General features: G+C 41.3%; 1 protein-coding gene and 1 long non-coding RNA gene across 7 annotated transcripts in view; one reads left to right on the top strand and one right to left on the bottom strand.

The window, feature by feature from the left end:
- Positions 1-12,101, top strand: part of LOC130277206 (uncharacterized) — a 66,136-nt gene extending 54,035 nt beyond the window's left edge. For 2 of the 4 annotated variants that reach the window (XR_008845394.1, XR_008845397.1), the window contains one exon: positions 10,624-10,987. This is a non-coding gene — a long non-coding RNA (uncharacterized LOC130277206). Of the gene's footprint in view, positions 1-10,623; positions 10,988-11,712 lie in introns of those variants that run through there. The other 2 variants (XR_008845395.1, XR_008845396.1) reach the window with 2 other exon arrangements.
- Positions 1-22,214, bottom strand: part of LARGE2 (LARGE xylosyl- and glucuronyltransferase 2) — an 84,014-nt gene that overhangs the window by 41,336 nt on the left and 20,464 nt on the right. The window contains exon 2 of one of the 3 annotated variants that reach the window (XM_056527626.1): positions 9,783-9,873. The exons of 1 other annotated variant lie outside the window; for it this stretch is intronic. The gene's annotated coding sequence lies outside the window, so the exon portion shown is untranslated. Of the gene's footprint in view, positions 1-7,724; positions 7,811-9,782; positions 9,874-22,214 lie in introns of those variants that run through there. One more of the 3 variants, XM_056527628.1, reaches the window with a different exon arrangement.

Here is a 22,214-nt window from a genome sequence, read left to right as displayed (position 1 = left end):
TTGCCCAGTTGCCCATAACAACCAATCAGATCGCTTCTTTCATTTTTAGGAAGGCCTGTGAAAAACGAAAGAAGCAATCAGATTGGTTGCTATGGGCAACTCAGCAACTTTATCTCTGGACAGGTTTTGATAAAACTCCCCCGCAGACTTTAATCTAGACATACAGTATAGACCCATGTCCATTATATATATATGTGTAGGTTGAAGTCTATGGCTGCATATTGTACCTCTGGGTTTAAGTCTATGGATTTATATTGTACTTTTGGGTAAAGCCTATGGATCTATACTGTACTGTACATCTAGATTGAAGTCTGTTGGTCCTTACTGTACTTCTTGGCTGAAGTCTATGGATCTATGTACCTCTGGATTGAGGCATTTGGATTTATATTGTAACTCTCAGTTGAAGTCTATGGAATCATATTTTACCTCTGGATTAAAGTCTATGCATTCATACAGTACCTCTGGGATTAGGTCTATGGATTCATACAGTACCTTTAGGTCTATGGATTCATACAGTACCTCAGGGTTTAGGTCTATGGATTCATACAGTACCTCAGGGTTTAGGTCTATGGATTCATACAGTACCTCAGGGTTTAGGTTTATGGATTCATACAGTACCTCTGGGTTTAAGTCTATGGATTCATACAGTACCTCTGGGTTTAAGTCTACGGATTCATACAGTACCTCTGGGTTTAAGTCTACGGATTCATACAGTACCTCTGGGTTTAAGTCTACGGATTCATACAGTACCTCTGGGTTTAAGTCTATGGATTCATACAGTACCTCTGGGTTCAGGTCTATGGATTCATACAGTACCACTGGGTTCAGGTCTATGCATTCATACAGTACCTCTGGGTTCAGGTCTATGCATTCATACAGTACCTCTGGGTTTAGGTCTATGGATTCATACAGTACCTCTGGGTTTAGGTTTATGGATTCATACAGTACCTCTGGGATTAGGTCTATGCATTCATACAGTACCTCTGGGTTTAGGTCTATGCATTCATACAGTACCTCTGGGTTTAGGTCTATGCATTCATACAGTACCTCTGGGTTTAGGTCTATGGATTCATACAGTACCTCTGGGTTTAGGTCTATGGATTCATACAGTACCTCTGGGTTTAGGTTTATGGATTCATACAGTACCTCTGGGTTTAGGTTTATGGATTCATACAGTACCTCTGGGTTTAGGTCTATGGATTCATACAGTACCTCTGGGTTTAGGTCTATGGATTCATACAGTACCTCTGGGTTAAGTCTATGGGGAGATTTATCAAAACATGTCCAGAGGAAAAGTTGCTGAGTTGCCCATAGCAACCAATCAGATCTGATTGGTTGCTATGGGCAACTCAGCAACTTTTCCTCTAGACAGGCTATTTTGCTTGTTTCATGCAGAACCTAACAGAAGAGGCACGTTCTGTAATGTCTTACCTCTACAATGCCATGGGCACCATATGGCAGCACATACAGTGCCTACAGTTCTGTACTACGCAGGTACAAACGTGCTGTGTGCCACTGTACAGCCCTTACTAGACCCACGTATTGTATCGCAATGCCGCACAGACATCCCTGCCCTGCAGCAGTCACAATGCAATACCTCCATACAAGGTAAAATTACAAAGATTTTGTAGTGTTAGAAGGAGATGAAGAAGCTATAAAGACATTTCTTAAAAAAAAAAAAAAAAAAAATTCTGTGAACTTTACAAATTCCTGAAACGCTTCACCTGCCTGGCACGGAGCGCCTCTTGTATATGTATATTTATTATACCACTCAGGGGCCACACTTGTTTTCTAACCTATAATCCATTAACCAGAACACTCTGGTTATGGGCGCATTATAATCCCATCGGAATGGCTTAGGGAGGGAGGGGTTGGGGAGACACATTTTTCTAGTTTTAAAGTGTTTCTCTATAAAGCCTCTACTATAGAAGATGAAAACATGTACAGCGATCTATTGGGCATCCATCACGGCCTCTGTTTCTTATATATTACCAACATATACAGTAAATAGAGAAATGGGGCCACTATATAATAAAATATTCCGCATTATGATTTTTTTTTTTAATAGCATAATTCAAAAAAAGTAAACACACACACATACACACTCATTGGGAAGGGAATGGGCTGTCAAAAATATGTACAGCTCTACTATTGGGCATCCATCACGGCCCCTGTTTCTTATATATTACCAACATATACAGTAAATAGAGAAATGGGGCCACTATATAATAAAATATTCCGCATTATGATTTTTTTTTTAAAATAGTATAATTTAAAAAAAATAAACACACACACATACATATATTTTTTTATTGTAATCATAATACAGCATATTATAATTCTAAATATTCTGTATGATAATGACATTTTTGAAAAAAAATGATAGAATTAAAAAAATTATATATATATATATATATATATATATATAAATATTTTTTTATTTATTTAAATTATATTATTAAAAAAATAGTATCAATGCAGAAAAGATATTTATAATAAAAAATCATAATAGAATACTAATAATTGAATAAACAAATATAAGTATATATATATATATATGTGTTTATATATTATGATTTTTTATTATAAATACCGTATATATTCTGCATTATGATAATACTATTTTTTTAAATAATATAATAAAAAAAAAAATGTGTATATATTTATATAAATATATACTCAAGAACAATGCAGCACTACTTATCCATACTGTGTCCGGTGCCAGCGCCCCAACTTGATTAAAGTCCATGCAATCGAAAAACCATTGGTTGTATGTGACATGATGGAATACATTTTTCACTTTTTTGAATCTCTTGGGAGTGTTGCGCCAATGGTTTTTCTATATATGTGTATATATATATATATATATATATATATCTCTATGTATATATCTATATCTGTATATAGCAACAGAAGATCTTTGTCTATATCTGTATATATCTATATAATTTATATATACACACACACTATTTTTATTAATATTAATTACAATAATAATACTTATTATTATTATTATTATTATTAATAATAATAAAAATTATATTAATCATAATACAGAATATTTTATAATTCAGTCAGATCCAGATCATACAGCATCAGGGGAAATTATGTTACATGACACAGAGCACCAGGATGAAGATTTTCTGCGCAATTGGCATGCAAAAGGTTAAAAAATACAACCATGTGTCTCGCAGTCGGTTGTTGTAGGGGGCGACATCTTGGCGTGTAAGGCCAGCTTGGGAAGTCACTGACGCCCGTGTGTTCCCTGCCAAACCATAGTCCATAGTGCGAGGGCCCCATCAAGCAGCTCCTGGTATCTCAGGAGGTGAATCTAGGAGGGGGTTGAAAATTCGGGTAGGTTGCATTCAGCCCTGAACTTGGAGAGCGGCTTGTGGCTCTCCAGGTGGTGCAAAACTACAACTCCCAGCATGCCCTGACAGCCTTCGGCTGTCAGGGCATGCTGGGAGTTGTAGTTTTGCCCCAGCTGGAGAGCCACAGAATAGGGGTCCGTGCTATAATGGATTTACTAAAAAACAAAAATTTTAATGCCTATAGATGTGGGGCAATAATTTAGCCGCCTTCATTTATTTCATAAAACACTACGGCGGGTAAACCTCCATGGGAAAAGGGGCGCGTGTTAGCCAAACAAAGTACAAAACTCGATTCTCTTCTTACCAGAGATTTATCTGCATTTCTGATCTGCTCCGGGAATGCTGAATAAAGGTAACAAGATACGGCGGCTTTGTACATACCTGTGTCTCCAGGCCCCTTTCATATGGGAAATGGGAGGCGAGGGGGCTAAGGAGATGAATAGGTGTGTAAGAAGAGAAGGGGGGGGGGGGTAGACGGAGGAGGTGTGCAAATAGGTGGAGAAATCAACGTGTCACAAGTAATGAAGAAGTTATTAACTGTGGGTTCAAGGTCACAACTTTCCTGAAAGTAAAAGAAAAAAAAATCCAAGGAGACTGAGAAAGGACTAAAAACAATGCACTAGAACTTGACCAAATACCCCAAAACGCATTGGCCCCGATTTACAAAAATCTGAATGTTCTTACTGGAGTGTTTTAGATTTCACTTCTCTTTTTCGGAGCTGATTTACTAATGTGTCGCACGTGTCGGTTCATTTTATGTCGCATGGGTTTTTTTTTTTTTTTTGTGTCGCGCGGGGAAAATGTGTCGCACACTCTCAGGAGTTAAAAGAAAAAAACTTAAAAACATGGGTATAGAATATAAATTATCAATAGCATATGCCGAACCAAACAAGCAAAAAACACTAGATTTAACGGGAATTAAACAACAAAATAGAACGAACAAATTTTTGGGGATTTAGACGGAGTATAACCCCCCCCCAAAAAAAAAAAAATATACAAATAATAATAATATATATATATATATATATATCTATAAACACACACACACACACACACACAATAATAGAACTGTAAAACAATGGAAGAAAAAAAAAAAAAAAAGAAAGAAATAGTTTAAAGGGGTATTCCAGGAAAATACTTTTTTATATATATCAACTGGCTCCAGAAAGTTAAACAGATTTGTAAATTACTTCTATTAAAAAATCTTAATCCTTTCAGTACTTATGAGCTTCTGAAGTTAAGGTTGTTCTTTTCTGTCTAAGTGCTCTCTGATGACACGTGTCTCGGGAAACGCCCAGTTTAGAAGAGGTTTGCTATGGGGATTTGCTTCTAAACTGGGCGTTTCCCGAGACAGGTGTCATCAGAGAGCACTTAGACAGAAAAGAACAACCTTAACTTCAGCAGCTCATAAGTACTGAAAGGATTAAGATTTTTTAATAGAAGTAATTTACAAATTGGTTTAACTTTCTGGAGCCAGTTGATATATAAAAAAAAGTTTTTTCCTGGAATACCCCTTTAAAGGGGTATTCCGCCCCTAGACATCTTATCCCCTATCCAAAGGATAGGGGATAAGATGTTAGATCGCCGCGGTCCCGCTGCTGGGGAGCCCTGGGATCCCCGCTGTGGCACTGCGCTATCATTACTGCACAGAGCGAGTTTGCTCTGTGCGTACTGACGGGCGATACAGGGGACGGAGCCGCGTGACGTCATGGCTCCGCCCCTTGTGACATCACGGCCTGTCCCCTTAATGCAAGTCTATGGCAGGGGGCATGACGACCGCCACGCCCCCTCCCATAAACTTGTATTGAAAGGGGCGGGCCGTGACATCACAAGGGGCGGAGCCGTGACGTAACGATGCTCCGGCCCCGAACTCGCTCTGCTCAGTAATGATGGCGGGGTGCTACAGCAGGGATCCCGGGGCTCCCCAGCAGCGGGACCCCAGCGATCTGACATCTTATCCCCTATCCTTTGGATAGGGGATAAGATGTCTAGGGGCGGAGTACCCCTTTAAGTACTCCCCACCACGCTAAGCTGCGCCTTTGCCAACATCACTCGCTTTTGGTAGTTTTTACACATCCTCTTGGCTCTCGGTTATTCTGTGAGCCAAACTCACACTTTTTCAGGAGTGATTTTGGAAGTACTCAGAGTAATTTCTGCTTTTTGTCGGGAACACGTCCATTTTTCGGTTAACTACAACCATTCTCTTGTACTAAAAAAAAAAACACTCCGATTGTTTTCAAAAGTGTAGGTTGTGCGGTGTAAAATTTGGGCGCAGAATTAGTCGCACAGATGGTGCGACAAATTTAGGCACATAAACCGAGAAAAAAAGTTGGTGTTTAGTAAATCAGGGCCATTATGTTTTAGCTGTTTAATATAATAAACATGCACAGAAAACGTTACCTGTTGCAAGAGTCAAGTAGTTCCTGACGATTTTCCTCGTTTTTATTTTGTACTTCTACTTACATATACTGTTTAGAGGGGTACTCCCCTGGAAAACATTTTGTTTTAATCAACTGGTGCAAGAAAGTTAAAAAGATTTGTAAAATTACTTCTGTTTAAAAATCTTAATTCTTCCAGTACTTATCAGCAGCTGTATGCTCCACAGGAAGTTCTTTCTTTTTGAATTTCCTTTCTGTCTGACCACAGTGCTCTCTGCTGACACCTCTGTGCATGTCCGGAACTGTCTGTCCAGAGCAGGAGAAAATCCCCATAGCAAACCTCTCCCGCTCCGGACAGTTCTTAAAACGGACAGAGGTGTCAGCAGAGAGCACTGTGGTCAGACCGAAAGGCAATTCTAAGAAAAGAACTTCCAGTGGATCATACAGCAGCTGATAAGTACTGGAAGGGTTAAGATTTTTAAATAGTCATTTACAAATCTGTTTAACTTTCTGGCACCAGTTGATTTAAAAAAAAAAAAAAATACATATGTTTTCCAGGGGAGTACCCCTTTAAACAGTATATGTAAGTAGAAGTACAAAAAAAAAAAAAATGTCCGGAACTACTTGACTCTTGCAACAGGTAACGTTTTCTGTGCATGTTTATTATGTTAAACAGCCAAAACATAATGCGTTTTGGGGTATATAGCAACCTCTTCCTCATAGGCATTATGTTATACTGCATCTGAAGAAGAGGTTGCTATACACCCCGAAACGTGTTAAGTTATGTTTCAATAAGGGGAATGCCCCTCGATAAGGAATTATTGTCTGTTGCAACAGTCAAGTGGTTCACACCGATTACCGATTTTCTCTTTTTTTTTTTTTTTACTTCTACGCACATTTTTTCATTGTATACCGACTCCCAGAGGCTGAACCGCTATATATTCTACGTGTCTGATAGGTTGTTGTGTCTTGCATATTACACAACATCATCAGGCGAGCAGTTCTCTATAAAGGGGATTTAAAGGGGTATACCGGCTTTATACAGCTTATCCCCTACCCAAAGGACAGGGGATAAGATGTCTGTCATCAGGGGACAGTCAGGAGGCCACCATACACATGGCCTGCCTGACAAAAATTCTGGCCGAAAAACTGTGCAAATAAAAAGAAAAATTGCAAAAAAAATTCACGCAAATCATAACCACCACCTTTTCGAGTGTACAGCGCTGAAGAATCTAAGTGCGCCAAATAAATAAAGAATGAATATTTTATCATTATTACAGTAGGCACTACCGGCCCAGAATAGGGGCCATGGGTAAATCCTGAGAACCCTAAGGATTGGGCAGTTCAAATCTAACATGCCCGACAGTTTTCTCCTTGGACATCTGTCATCAGGGGACAGTCAGGAGGCCACAATACACATGGCCAGGCTGAAAAAAAAAAACGTGGGTTTGGCCAACTTAGTCTGATTTCACACTTGTCCGGCAGTCTGAAACCGTCCCTGATGGGAACACCGTATTGCCGATTACAATCCCTATGAGAGCCGCCATGTTGAGTGGGACCCCAGGGGTCTGGCTAAAAGTGAAATGTAGTACTCTCAAGTGAACAGCTGCCCTTGTAATGAAGCGAGACTGAAAGGGACTCTTTGCTCTGATTCATTTAAAGGGGGGTCCCAAGCTGTAAGACCCCCTTTAGAAGCACGCACATGGCCCAATGGTGCAACTCCCTTAACTAGCATATGCCACTCTCCAGGCTGACAACAAAAAACACTGAAAAAATGCAACAACCATAGGAAAAAGCTCATAACTTCCACGCTCGCTGGGTATGTCGTGCCCCCATTGTTTAAAGACGTCTTTGTACAAACTTAAATCGAGTCCAAGATTCAAGGTCAAGGAGAGCGCTGCGACACGGGACACGTCAGAAATGCTGCATATACAGCCGCCGGTATGCTGTGTATTCATACATAATGTATACGCACCCACACGTAATGCGGCGCACAGACACAATCCCGATTGTCTGTCTGCAGGACGAGAGATCAAGAATCGGGGCTTTGTTTAAACTTCCCTGGCAGAGGCCTCTGAAAAAAACCACTGAAGAGGAAACGGCAGATGACAGATAAGCGCGCGCTCTGTACATAAACCTGTGCGCGCTCTGTACATAAACCTGCGCGCGCTCTGTACATAAACCTGTGCGCGCTCTGTACATAAACCTGTGCGCGCTCTGTACATAAACCTGTGCGCGCTCTGTACACAAACCTGTGCGCGCTGTGCAAGCCGGCGACATGTCTGCATGCGTAGATGGCGACACGTTAGGGGTCAGAATCACCAGAAAGAAAACAAGCTTGGTCTTCCCAGTATTTTCTCAACCAACGGTTGTCCGGGCATGCTGGGAGTTGTAGTTTTGCAACAGCTGGAGGCACCTTGGTTGGGAAACACTATGCTTTGCATTATATCAGGCATATTTGTGATCCAGGAGTCCAGGGAAGCTACATAGCAACCACTATAGAAGTTGTGATAGCAGCCATATTGGATTGATCGGTACACGGGAAAGCTGGGTGACGACCAATACGAAAGCCTGACGGAAAGTTTAGGACTTTTGCAGATCCTCTGGTATCTAAGTGTCAGATTAAAGGGGTATTCCAGGAAAAAAACTTTTTTCTTTATATCAACTGGCTCCAGAAAGTTAAACAGATTTGTAAATTACTTCTATTGAAAAATCCTAATCCTTTCAATAATTATCAGCTGCTGAAGTTGAGTTGTTCTTTTCTGTCTGGCAACAGTGCTCTCTGCTGACATCTCTGCTTGTCTCGGGAACTGCACAGAGTACACGAGACACGTGTCATCAGAGAGCACTTGGACAGAAAAGAACAACTCAACTTCAGAAGCTCATAAGTACTGAAAGGATGAAGATTTTTTAATAGAAGTAATTTACAAATCTGTTTAACTTTCCGGAGCCAGTTGATATATACAAAAAAAAGTTTTTTCCTGGATAACCCCTTTAAAGAAGAATGTATCCTTGTACTTATCGCAGCTGACGTTTGCTTCCGACAGTTGCAAAACTACAACTCCCATCATGCCCTGACAGCCTCTGGCTGTCAGGGCATGATGGGAGTTGTAGTTTTGCAACAGATGGTTAGAGAACACTGGTCTAGGTGATCACATATTAGCCATAACATTGTCCAGAACAGTGTCCGCCAACCTGTGGCTCTCCAGCTGTTGTAAAAACAACAACTCCCATCATTGCTTGTCAAGGAATGGAGTTGTAGTTTAGCATAAAGTTGAAGTTTTGCAACAGCTGGGGAACCACAGGTTTGGGACCACTGATCGAGACAATACTTTATCTAGAAAGCTGTTGGGGCATGATGGGAGTCATAGTTTTGCAACAGCTGGAGACCCACTGGATCGGAAAGGCTGATCAAGCCAATGTTTCATCTACGGAGCTGTCAGGGCATGATGAGAGTCGTAGTTTTGCAACAGCTGGAGATCACCTGTGAGCCTTCACAGTGTCCAGACCAGTGTTCCCTGTCCTATTGCTCTCCAGCTGTTGCAAAACTACAACTCCCATCATGCCCTGACAGCTCCATAGATGAAACATTGGCTAGATCAGCCTTTCCAATCCAGTGGGTCTCCAGCTGTTGCAAAACTACGACTCCCATCATGCCCTGACAGCTGATGGCGAAGGAGTTGTAGTTTCGCAAAGTGATGCAGATTTGCAACAGCTGGAGGGCCACAGGTTTGGAAACACCAATGTAGACAATGTTTTTTTTTTATCTTGGAAGCTGTCAGGGCATGATGGGAGTCGTAGTTTTGCAAAGTCTAGAGAGCCGCAGGTGATCACATGTCCGACTCTGATACATTGTAACAAACTCTCAGGGCACCAACAGGCTGATGTATCTAGTTCACAACAATTGGCTAAGGCTGGATGCAACTGTAACAAACTGTCAGCTGTGAAAAAGTGTCAGCTGTGTCAAACTGTCTCCATTCACTGAGAGCAAGCAGAGATAGTGTGCAATGTTCTTGTGTCTGAGGGCACTCACCTTCTAAGGAGCAGCCGAGGAATAGGTCACAAGCGCGGAGATTTCGTGCACCTCAGACGGGGAACTTCTCTCACTCCCAAATGTCTCCTGACTGCAGAGAGAAGGAGGAACAGACTGAGTCTCCGCTTCAAAGGGAAAAGAAGCAGAAAAAAAAAAAAAAAAAAAGGGAAACTTGCTGCCCCTCCCATACCTGCCTAAACCCCAACCCCCTCCCCAACCTCCCACCCCCCTCCGATCACCTCCCTGCAAAGTCCATGGAACAAGAGATACTCCGCTTTATCAGAGCCCAGACGATAGGGGAACCAGAAATAACCGCCACGGCGTGCAACTATATAAAGCCCCAAATAACCGTGTGCGGTCACCTCCACCGGAAACATCTACCGGCCAAATAGAGCAAGTTTACCTGGACGGAGGGAAGAGTATTGTTACCTATCAGTCACCAGTTCTTTCAAACTGGAAAAAAAAATAAAAAATGATCTTTGCATTTTGAAAATATTGAATTTTGTTTAATGTTTTTTAGCTATTTGTGTATTATTATTATTATTATTATTATTATGCTTTTATTACTATCATTATTATGACAATTCCTATTTTTATTATTATTATTTTTATTATTATTTTGACTATTACTATTTTTTACTATTATGACTTAATTATTATTATTATGATTAGTACTATTTTTATTATGAATTTTATTAATTATTATTATTATATTATTATATTATTATGACTAGTACAATTTTTATTATTATGGCTTAATATTATGACTAGTACTATTTTTATTATTATTATTATTATTGACATTTATTATTATTATAAATCATCTTATTTATTTTTTTAGGAAAAGGACAAAGACAGTGACACCTAGAGGTCAATTTTGAAAATAGGTAGAAACGGCTATAGGAGATGGTACAAACTATAGTAAAAATAATATCTTTAAAATATAACAAAAAATAAATGCAGACAAATAAACAGTTTGCTGGGCTTTGTGTTCATTTATTTTCCAATACTGTTATTTTTTTTAAATTGCGTTTTCATACAGATGAAACAAAAAGGACGGCGCCACCTAGTGGACAGTTTTGAAGATATTGAAAGCGTATTATATAAAGCAACAAGTAGAAAGTAATTTATTTGCAAAAAGTGCAAAATCTAGATATCCCATATTACAGAAGTCCGACAGAACATGTAAAAAACACAATAGGATCAGACTGGGAAAATTCCAAAGTCCAAAGTATTTCAGATGGAAAATTATATTATAAAATATCCTGGATAGATAGATAGATATATAGATATATAGATAGATAGATAGATATATAGATATATAGATAGATAGATAGATAGATAGATATGAGATAGATAGATATGAGATAGATAGATATGAGATAGATAGATATGAGATCGATATAGATAGATAGATATGAGATAGATAGATAGATAGATATGAGATAGATAGATAGATAGGAGATAGATAGATATGAGATAGATATAAGATATATAGATATGAGATAGATAGATAGATAGATAGATATGAGATAGATATGAGATAGATAGATATATATGAGATTATGAGATAGATAGATAGATAGATAGGAGATAGATAGATAGATAGATAGATATGAGATAGATAGATAGGAGATAGATATGAGATAGATAGATAGATATATATGAGATTATGCGATAGATAGAGATAGATAGATAGATAGATATGAGATAGATAGATATATATGAGATAGATAGATGGATAGATAGATATGAGATAGATAGATAGATAGATAGATAGATAGGAGATAGATAGATAGATAGATAGATATGAGATAGATATGAGATAGATAGATAGATATGAGATAGATAGATAGAGGAGATAAATAGATAAACAATAATATGAGATAAATAAACCCCTCCTTAAACATGACCCTCCTTTTTCTTGCAGTTTTCTCTTTTCCCCTTCAGTTACACCAGACCACGGCCTCATTGAAGCGGAGATGTTGGAATGTACTATGTACATGTGAGGACAGGAGACCCCGCCACATATTTCTCCTTACACTTCCTCAAGGACTCTGCTTGGACAAGAAGCAGCAAGATGGCTTGTACCTGGGAGGTGCCCCAAGGGGCGATGCTGAAGAGCGGGAGACAGGTGTGGTGACCTGGAATGTGCTGATAGAGAAGGAAAGTAACTACAGAGTCCCCTGAATATACTTATGTGGAGTAAGACTGCGTTCACACATTGCAGAAATGCTGCAGAAGCAGCGCAGCAGCCTACAGCGGCCGATCCCTTATATTGCCGGGATCAGTGCAGTCACAGCCATCTGACATCGCAGCCGTCCAGAATTCATTCAGAAAATGTCTCTTACATTCCAAAATAAATACATTTTAATTGGAGCGTCGCCTAATTTTACAACATTAGAAATCCCCCTGCAGACACCACAGGAATCCTCTCCCTACCATGAATGGATTTATTCCATCCTCACAGAATACAAATAGGCACCAGGATCCAACATTACCACAGACATGATAAGCTGTGGGGGCTGTTCATACCAACAGGATCTGCTGCTGTGATCAGTCATTTAGTTACATTGAAATCTGCAGCAGATCCTGTAGGTGTGAACGCACCCTAAGGGTGCGTTCACACCTACAGGATCTGCTGCAGATTATATAACTCCGGGCGCCGCTCTCCATATCCCAGATGAGGTGAATCAGACGCGGCTCTTTATTCATACACTCAGCTATTAAAATCGCTTGAGTCACTTTCTATTTTTAAGTCATGAAATCATTTCTATAATTCAATCAGAAGTGAATGTGTTTCCTACACACAAGAGAGGCTACCATTTTTCTGGCCTCAACACTGAGAGGAAATAAGAGGTTCCTTGTTGCCCATAGCAACCAATCAGAATTCAGCTGTCACAATATCATCTGTACTGGAAAAGTTCTAAAAGGTACGTTCACACTACAAAATCTACAGGCAGAAATTCCGTCAGCTGCTGGAAATGCACTGGCGCAAGCACTGCGCCAACATGCGCTGCTGACACCATTGACGGTAAAGCATTCCGTACAGAATTTCGATAAAAGGACAAACATGTTCATTCTTTCCTTGGAGTCTGCAATATGAGTTTCCGCGGCAGAATTCTACAGTGTGCACGGTGCGGCAGAATCCTACTGAAGACAATGGAAGCCTGTTGCACCAGAATTTCCGTGTGGAATTTATGAGTGAAATTCGTTCTGCACGTAGACTTGAACCAGGGCTTGACAAATTCCGGGTGCCAGGTCGCCATGGCCTTGGATGTCCTGCCCCGAATTCAGGAGTATGGAGCGTCACCACTGATTGGAAGCTGCAGTCATGTGACTCCAGAGCGCCAAGCAAAGACATAAGGTTGGGAACGGAGGCAGAGATAAATAAAACATTTTGTTTTTTTTGTTTTAAAGATGAGAGGACACTTATGACACACAGGGGGGAGATGAAGGGTAGGTAATAACTGACACATGGGGAAGAGATGTGGGGACAGTAATGACTGTGACACTGGAGGAGATGAAGGGACCTTAGTGACTGTGACACAGGAAAAGATGAGGGGACACTAATGACTGTGGCACAGGAAAAGATGAGGGGACACTAATGACTGTGACACAGGAAGAGATAAGGGGGCAGTAATGACTGTGACCCAAGGAGAGGTGAGGGGACACTAATGACTGTGACACAGGGAGAGATGAGGGAACACTAATTGACTGTGATACAGGGAGAGATGAGGGGACACTAATGACTGTGACACAGGGAGAGATGAGGGAACACTAATGACTGACACAGGGGAGATGAGGGGACACTAATGACTGTGACACAGGGAGAGATGAGGGGGCACTAATGACTGTGACACAGGAAAAGATGAGGGGACACTAATGACTGTGACACAGGGAGAGATGAGGGGACACTAATGACTGTGACACAGGGAGAGATGAGGGAACACTAATGACTGACACAGGGAGAGATGAGGGGACACTAATGACTGACACAGGGGGAGATGAGGGGACACTAATGACTGTGACACAGGGAGAGATGAGGGGACACTAATGACTGTGACACAGAGGGAGATGAGGGGACACTAATGACTGTGACATAGGGAGAGATGAGGGAACACTAATGACTGACACAGGGAGAGATGAGGGGACACTAATGACTGTGACACAGGGGGAGATGAGGGGACACTGATGAGTGTGATACAGGGAGAGATGAGGGGACTCTAATGACTGTGACACAGGGGGAGATAAGGGGACTCTAATGACTATGACACAGGGGGATATGAGGGGACTCTAATGACTATGACACAGGGGGATATGAGGGGACTCTAATGACTGTGACACAGGGGGAGATAAGGGGACTCTAATGACTGTGACACAGGGAGAGATGAGGGGACACTAATGACTGTGATACAGGGGGAGATGAGGGGGCACTAATGACTGTGATACAGGGGGAGATGAGGGGGCACTAATGACTGTGACACAGGGGGAGATGAGGGGACCTTAGTGACTGACACAGGAAAAGATGAGGGGACACTAATGACTGTGACACAGGGAGGGATAAGGGGGCACTAATGACTGTGACACAGGGGGAGATGAGCGGACACTAAAGAGTGTGACACAGGAAGAGATGAGGTGACAGTAAGGACCATGACACGGGGAGATAAGTGGACACTAATGACGTCACATATGATCATATGACATCACATAACGTCCCATTGGGTGACATGTAGCATTTTAGCTCTTAAAGGGGTGCTCCTAGACATCTTACAGGGGATAACATGTCTGATCGCAGAGGTTCCACCACTGGGACCCCCACGATCTCTGTGCAGCACTCGGTGTTCATTTAGAAAGCTGGGTGCGGCGCCGGAGGCTTTGTGATGTCATGGACACGCCCCCTCCCTTAGACTTGCAGCGGCAGGACCCCCGCGATCAGACATCTTGTCCACTATCCTTTGGATTAGTGATAAATTGTCTGGGGGCAGAGCACCCCTTTAACTTCTTTTGCTGGCTCCTAGATTCATAAGCATTTTGCCAAGCCCTGGCCTACACAGCAGATGAATCCATAAAAACTAAAGAAAACTTCACATGTGTTACATGCAGACGTGACATATATTAGCCTTTGCATTGCATTTGTCAAAAAATAAATAACCCTTACTGGAAATCCACTTACATACAGGGGTCAAAAAGAGTATTGGGCTAAGCGTTTAAGAGGGGACAGTAATAACTGACACACAGGGAAAGGAGGGGACAGTAATAAACTGACACACAGGGAGAGGTGGGGACAGTAATAACTGACACACAGGGAGATGAGGGGACAGTAATAAACTGACACACATGGAGATGAGGGGACAGTAATAACTGACACACAGGGAGATGAGGGGACAGTAATAAACTGACACACAGGGAGATGAGGGGACAGTAATAACTGACACACAGGGAGATGAGGGGACAGTAATAACTGACACACAGGGAGATGAGGGGACAGTAATAAACTGACACACAGGGAGATGAGGGGACAGTAATAACTGACACACAGGGAGATGAGGGGACAGTAATAACTGACACACAGGGAGATGAGGGGACAGTAATAACTGACACACAGGGAGATGAGGGGACAGTAATAACTGACACACAGGGAGATGATGGGACAGTAATAACTGACACACAGGGAGAGGAGGGGACAGTAATAACTGACACACAGGGAGAGGAGGGGACAGTAATAACTGACACACAGGGAGATGAGGGGACAGTAATAACTGACACACAGGGAGATGAGGGGACAGTAATAACTGACACACAGGGAGATGAGGGGACAGTAATAACTGACACACAGGGAGATGAGGGGACAGTAATAACTGACACACAGGGAGATGAGGGGACAGTAATAACTGACACACAGGGAGATGAGGGGACAGTAATAACTGACACACATGGAGATGAGGGGACAGTAATAACTGACACATGGAGATGAGGGGACAGTAATAACTGACACACATGGAGATGAGGGGACAGTAATAACTGACACACATGGAGATGAGGGGACAGTAATAACTGACACACAGGGAGATGAGGGGACAGTAATAACTGACACACAGGGAGATGAGGGGACAGTAATAACTGACACACATGGAGATGAGGGGACAGTAATAACTGACACACAGGGAGATGAGGGGACAGTAATAACTGACACACAGGGAGATGAGGGGACAGTAATAACTGACACACAGGGAGATGAGGGGACAGTAATAACTGACACACATGGAGATGAGGGGACAGTAATAACTGACACATGGAGATGAGGGGACAGTAATAACTGACACACAGGGAGATGACGGGACAGTAATAACTGACACACAGGGAGATGAGGGGACAGTAATAACTGACACACAGGGAGATGACGGGACAGTAATAACTGACACACAGGGAGATGAGGGGACAGTAATAACTGACACACATGGCAAAAAGTTCTGCCCGCTGATCCCCCGCATGCTTAATGTAGAGAAGAGCTTTAAAAAAAAAAAATTTTTTTTTTTTTTAATTGTTTAGTTCATTTGTTTCATATATATGATGAAAAATAAAACACAAGTTAAAAATCTACAAAATAAATGTTACAACCCGTATGTTTTGTGCTGGCGGTCTCCCGGCGTGAAGCGTTCTGTAATGAGTTCTTAAAAGACGACACTTTAAAAAGGGAGAGGCCTGAAATGCTTTCCCCCCCCCCCCCCCCCCCCCCCGGGGCACACAATCCTGGTTTCACTTCATGGCCATTAGCTAAGTAAACACCCCCCAGGTTGACTATTCTCGCCTGTGACCAGAGGGGACTCTGATTCATCACGTAGACTCGCGCACCCCGCCGGACTGCGAGACGCTGGAGAGTTATTCGTCACTTTCCCCTCTATACTGGACGCCATTGTCCTCCCTGCAGCTGCCGCATCCACTCATGTCAAGTGCATCTCCTGAGGCTTTCTGGACTGAGCAGGTCATGGTTTAGAGGGGGTTCACACCACGATTTTGCATACGGTTTCATAAAAAAAACAAAAAAAAAAAACTTATGCAACCGTACAGAAAACCGTGCCCATAGACTTCCCATTCAAAACTGTATACGCTTGTCTCCGTTTTTCAAACCATACGTTTTTTTTACAAAACCATAGCCTACCACGGTTTTTGGTCCAGGTGAAAAACCATATAGGTTCACACCACGTTTTTGCAATACAGTTTTTTTATCAGGTTTTTGATTTTAAAAAAACGGATTCCTCAAAACCTGACTAAACTGTATCAAAACATAAGTACAAAGTTTTATCTGTATACGGTTTAAAAAATGATGTCCGGTTGCATCCGTTTTTTAAGAAAAAAAACGTATACAGTTGTTTTTTTGAGGGGAATTTCAATCAAACAAGTGAAACTTTATTCATAATGGAGTGAAAAGTTAAAAACATATACATTTTGTTCTTAAAAAACGGATGCAACCGGACGTCATTTTTCAAACCGTATATGGATTAAAATTTGTACACACGTTTTGATACAGTTTAGTCCGGTTTTGAGGAATCCGTTTTTTTAATCAAAACCTGATACAGGAACTGTATTGCAATAAAATTCCCATATCAGGTTTTTGATTTAAAAAAAAATGGATTCCTCAAAACTGGACTAAACTGTATCAAAACTTGTGTAAAAATTTTAATCTGTGTACGGTTTGAAAAAATGATGTCCGGTTGCATCCGTTTTTTAAAGAAAAAATACGTAAAATTTTTTAAAACTTTTCACTCCATTATGAATAAAGTTTCACTTGTTTGATTGAAATTCCAAGAACAAAAATGTGCAAAGTCAAAAACCGTATGGGGAAAACCGGATGGAACCGTACGCACATACAGGTCTGTACGGTTCCCATTGACTCCCATGATTAAAAAAAAATTTAAAAAAAGTTTACGTTTCAATGGTTTTTCACCCGTACCAAAAACCATGGTAGGCTACGGTTTGGGGTACGGGGGGAAAAAAACTGACAAAACCGTACAGGATGCGAAACGGACACAACCTGATGCATCTTTTGGCATACGGTTTTCAATGGAGAGTCAATGCATACGGTTTTCAATACGGTTCTGTACGGTTTTCAAATTGAAAAAGTATACGGGAACTGTGCTGCAAAAACTTGGTGTGAACCCGGCCTTAAAGGGGTACTCCGGTGAAAAACTTAAAATAAATTAATTTAAAAAAATCAACTGGTGCCAGAAAGTTAAACAGATTTGTAAATTACTTCTATTAAAAAATCTTAATCCTTCCTGTACTTATTAGCTGCTGAATACTACAGTGGAAATTCTTTTCTTTTTGGAACACCGAGCTCTCTGCTGCCATCACGAGCACAGTGCTCTCTGCTGACATCTCTGTCCATTTTAGGAACTGTCCAGAGTAAAAGGAAATCCCTATAGCAAACATATGCTGCTCTGGACAGTTCCTAAAATGGACAGAGATGCCAGCAGAGAGCACTGTGCTCGTGATGTCAGCAGAGAGATCTGTGTTTCAAAAAGAAAAGAATTTCCACTGTAGTTTTCAGCAGCTAATAAGTACAGGAAGGATTAAGATTTTTTAATAGAAGTAATTTACAAATCTGTTTAACTTTCTGGCACCAGTTGAGTTAAAAAAAATGTTAAAAAAAAGTTTTTCACCGGAGTACCACTTTAAAGTCCACTCTGGATCGACGGAGGAATTACCATTAGGCCAAGGCTAAACCGATCAGCCATAACATAAGCCCCTCCTACAATGAGGTCATCAGAACTGGATTATGGACCAATGCAAAAAGACGGCCTGATCTGATGGGTCACGTTCTTTATGACATCATGAAGACGGCCGGGTGCGCGTGTCACTAACCTGGGTAAGAGATGGCACCAGGATGCACTATGGGAAGAAGACAAGCCAGGGGAGGCAGTGGGGTAATGTTCTCCTGGAGACCTTGGGTCCTGGCGTGTAGATGTAACTGTGACACGTGACCACTTACCGAAACATTGTACAGACAGAGCCCCCCCCCCTCAAGGCAGCGGGGATAATGCCCTGAACATATTGCAAACATTGTCCAGGAATGAGGAACATGACAAAGAGGTCAAGGTGGTGACATGGCCCCAAAATTCCAGAAATCTAAATCCAAATGATCATCTGTGGGACGTGTTAGAGAAACAAGTCTGATCCATGGAGCTCACAGCTTAAAGGGGTACTCCGGTGGAAAACGTTTTTTTTTTTTTTTTTTTTTTTTAAGTCAACTGGTGCCAGAAAGTTAAACAGATTTGTAAATGACTTCTATTAAAAAATCTTAATCCTTCCAGTACTTATTAGCTGCTGAGTGAATACTACAGAGGAAATTCTTTTCTTTTTGGACCACAGAGCTCTCTGCTGACATCACGAGCACAGTGCTCTCTGCTGACATCTCTGTCCATTTTTAGGGACTGTCCAGAGCAGCATATGTTTGCTATGGGGAATTTCTCCTACTCTGGACAGTTCCTAAAATGGACAGAGGTGTCAGCAGAGAGCACTGTGCTCATGATGTCAGCAGAGAGCTCTGTGTTCCAAAAAAGAAAATTTTCTCTGTAGTATTCAGCAGCTAATAAATACTGGAAGGATTAAGATTTTTTTTAATAGAAGTAATTTACAAATCTGTTTAACTTTTTGGCACCAGCTGACATAAAAAAAAAATAAGTTTTAAAAAAAAAAAAAAATTTAAAAAGCTTTCCACCGGAGTACCCCTAAATCTTATCCCCTATCCAAAGGATAAGGGATAAGATGTCTGATCGCGGGGGTCCCCAGAGGATCTCCCTGCTGCACCCAGCATTCGTTTAGAGCATCGGGTGCAGCACTGGAGGCTCGTGACGCCATGACCACGCCCCCTCAATGCAAGTTTATGGGAGGGGGCGTGACAGCGTCACGCCCCCTCCCATAGACTTGCATTGAGGGGGCGTGGCCGTGGCGTCACGAGCCTCCACCCCACATTGCCAGTCATCCGCCACGTAGCGAAGTTCGTGCCAAGCATCGGATGTCTGGCGTGCCTCAGCCGAGATTGTGGGGGTCCTTTGGAAAGGGGATAAGATGTTTTTGGTGGCAGAGTACACCTTAAAAGGCTATGGACACCTTTGTATGCATATTTTTTTTTTTTTTTTTGCATTACTGATGACTCCTCTGTCTAGTTCAGAGTGAAACCTGTCGGGGGGGAAGCAGCCTTACATTTCAGTCTCCAGCCCTCCTCCTCTTTCCAGAACCATCTAAAGCAGATTTCTGATGAAGTTGACCTTGGATAAATCAGCTTAGACGAGAGTAAAGAGCGTGGCTTGGAAAATGGAAGCCATTGTATAGGCGGAGGGGGGGGGGGGATCTAATTAGAGATGAGCGAACTTACAGTAAATTTGATTCGTCACGAACTTCTCGGCTCGGCAGTTGATGACTTTTCCTGCATAAATTAGTTCAGCTTTCCGGTGCTCCGGTGGGCTGGAAAAGGTGGATACAGTCCTAGGAGACTCTTTCCTAGGACTGTATCCACCTTTTCCAGCCCACCGGAGCACCTGAAAGCTGAACTAATTTATGCAGGATAAGTTATCAACTGCCGAGCCGAGAAGTTTGTGACGAATCGAATTTACTGTAAGTTCGCTCATCTCTAGATCTAATGGGATTCTTCCTACTAAATTCCAATGGGAAGCACTAGGGTTCCCTTAAAAATCAATAGGAGGCGAACGCTCAATCAGGAGAGGTCATCATGTGTAGGGTGGATTCTATTACAGTGATAGCATCAGCGGAGGGTGACATCATGGTAAGTATATACATAGAACTATTAGGTAATCGCGGGAAATGAGGCCAAGACTGGAGGGAACCCTTCTATAGTGGGATAGAACTGCGGCAGTAGTAGGGTGGGGATAATGACGCCTCTTCTATTATTTTAGGTTTGATGTGAAACGGAATATATTCACCGACTACTTATTCGTGAGAAGGTAAACGGTCCTCCGGAAGGTGACGAAATATCTGATCATATGACTAAAGGGCCTTAAAGGGGAACTCCGGTGGAAAACTTTTTTTTTTAAATCAACTGGTGCCAGAAAATTGAACAGATTTGTAAATGACTTCTATTAAAAAATCTTAATCCTTCCAGTACTTATTAGCTGCTGAATACTACAGAGGAAATTCTTTTTCTTTTTGGAACACAGAGCTCTCTGCTGACATCACAACCACAGTGCTCTCTGCCGACATCTCTGTCCATTTTAAGAACTGTCCAGAGTAGGAGAAAATCCCCATAGCAAACATATGCTGCTCTGGAGAGTTCTTAAAATGGACAGAGATGTCAGCAGAGAGCTCTGTGTTCCAAAAAGAAAAAGAATTTCCTCTGTAGTATTCAGCAGCTAATATGTACTGGAAGGATTCAGATTTTTATATAGAAGTAACTTACAAATCTGTTTAACTTTCTGGCACCAGTTGATTAAAAAAAAAATATACATAATAATAATAATAATAATAATAAATAAATAAAATAAATAAAATAAAAAAATAAAAGTTTTGCACCGGAGTACCCCTTTAAAGGGGTACTCCGGTGGAAAACTTTTTTATTTATTATTTATTTATTTTTTTATTTATTATTATTATTATTTTTATTTATTTTTTATCAACTGGTGCCAGAAAGTCAAACAGATTTGTAAATTACTTCTATTAAAAAATCTTAATCCTTCCAGTACATATCAGCTGCTGTAGGTTCCACAGGAAGTTCTTTTCTTTTTGAATTTCTTTTCCGTCTGACCAAAGCGCTCTCTGCCGACACCTCTGTCAGTGTCAGGAACTGTCCAGAAAAGGAGCAAATCCCCATAACAAACCTCTCCTGCTCTGGACAGTTCCTGAGACAGACAGAGGTGTCAGCAGAGAGCACTGTGGTCAGACAGAAAAGAAACTAAAAAAAGAAAAGAACTTCCTGTGTAGTATACAGCAGCCGATAATTACTGGAAGGGTTAATATTTTTAAATAGAGGTAATTTGCTAAATCTGTTTAACTTTCTGGCACCAGTTGATTTAGGGACTTTTTTTTTCCAGGGGAGTACCCCTTTAGACATGGCCAATTATTGGTCAGATAAATGACAGCGATCAATGTGGTCAGCAAAGAGCCTTTTGTCCAAAAGTAAAACCTGCCATTTGTGGACAGGTCAGGACGGGACGCCAAAAATAACCGAAATGATGAAGTTATTGTTCACCCCCCCGCAATTGGTCAGTGTACGGTAAATGCTTGAGTGCCAATCGACTTATATTATCATTGATCAGTGGTCAAGAAACCGTAGGGACTTCTCCACTGGACTAGAGTTGGCCATGAAATAGAGGGTAACAAAATGACTGTGTGCGTGAGGATAAGGGGATGACAGAAATTTCTGGTGTCGTTATGGCGGACATCATGGTGTATTAGGCAAAGCCCCACACTCTTTAG

The sequence above is a fragment of the Hyla sarda genome, chromosome 6 (assembly GCF_029499605.1).
Source record: "Hyla sarda isolate aHylSar1 chromosome 6, aHylSar1.hap1, whole genome shotgun sequence".
Taxonomy (NCBI): Eukaryota; Metazoa; Chordata; class Amphibia; order Anura; family Hylidae; genus Hyla; species Hyla sarda.
Note: the sequence above shows the minus strand (reverse complement) of the source record. Positions and strands in the feature narration are given on the sequence as shown.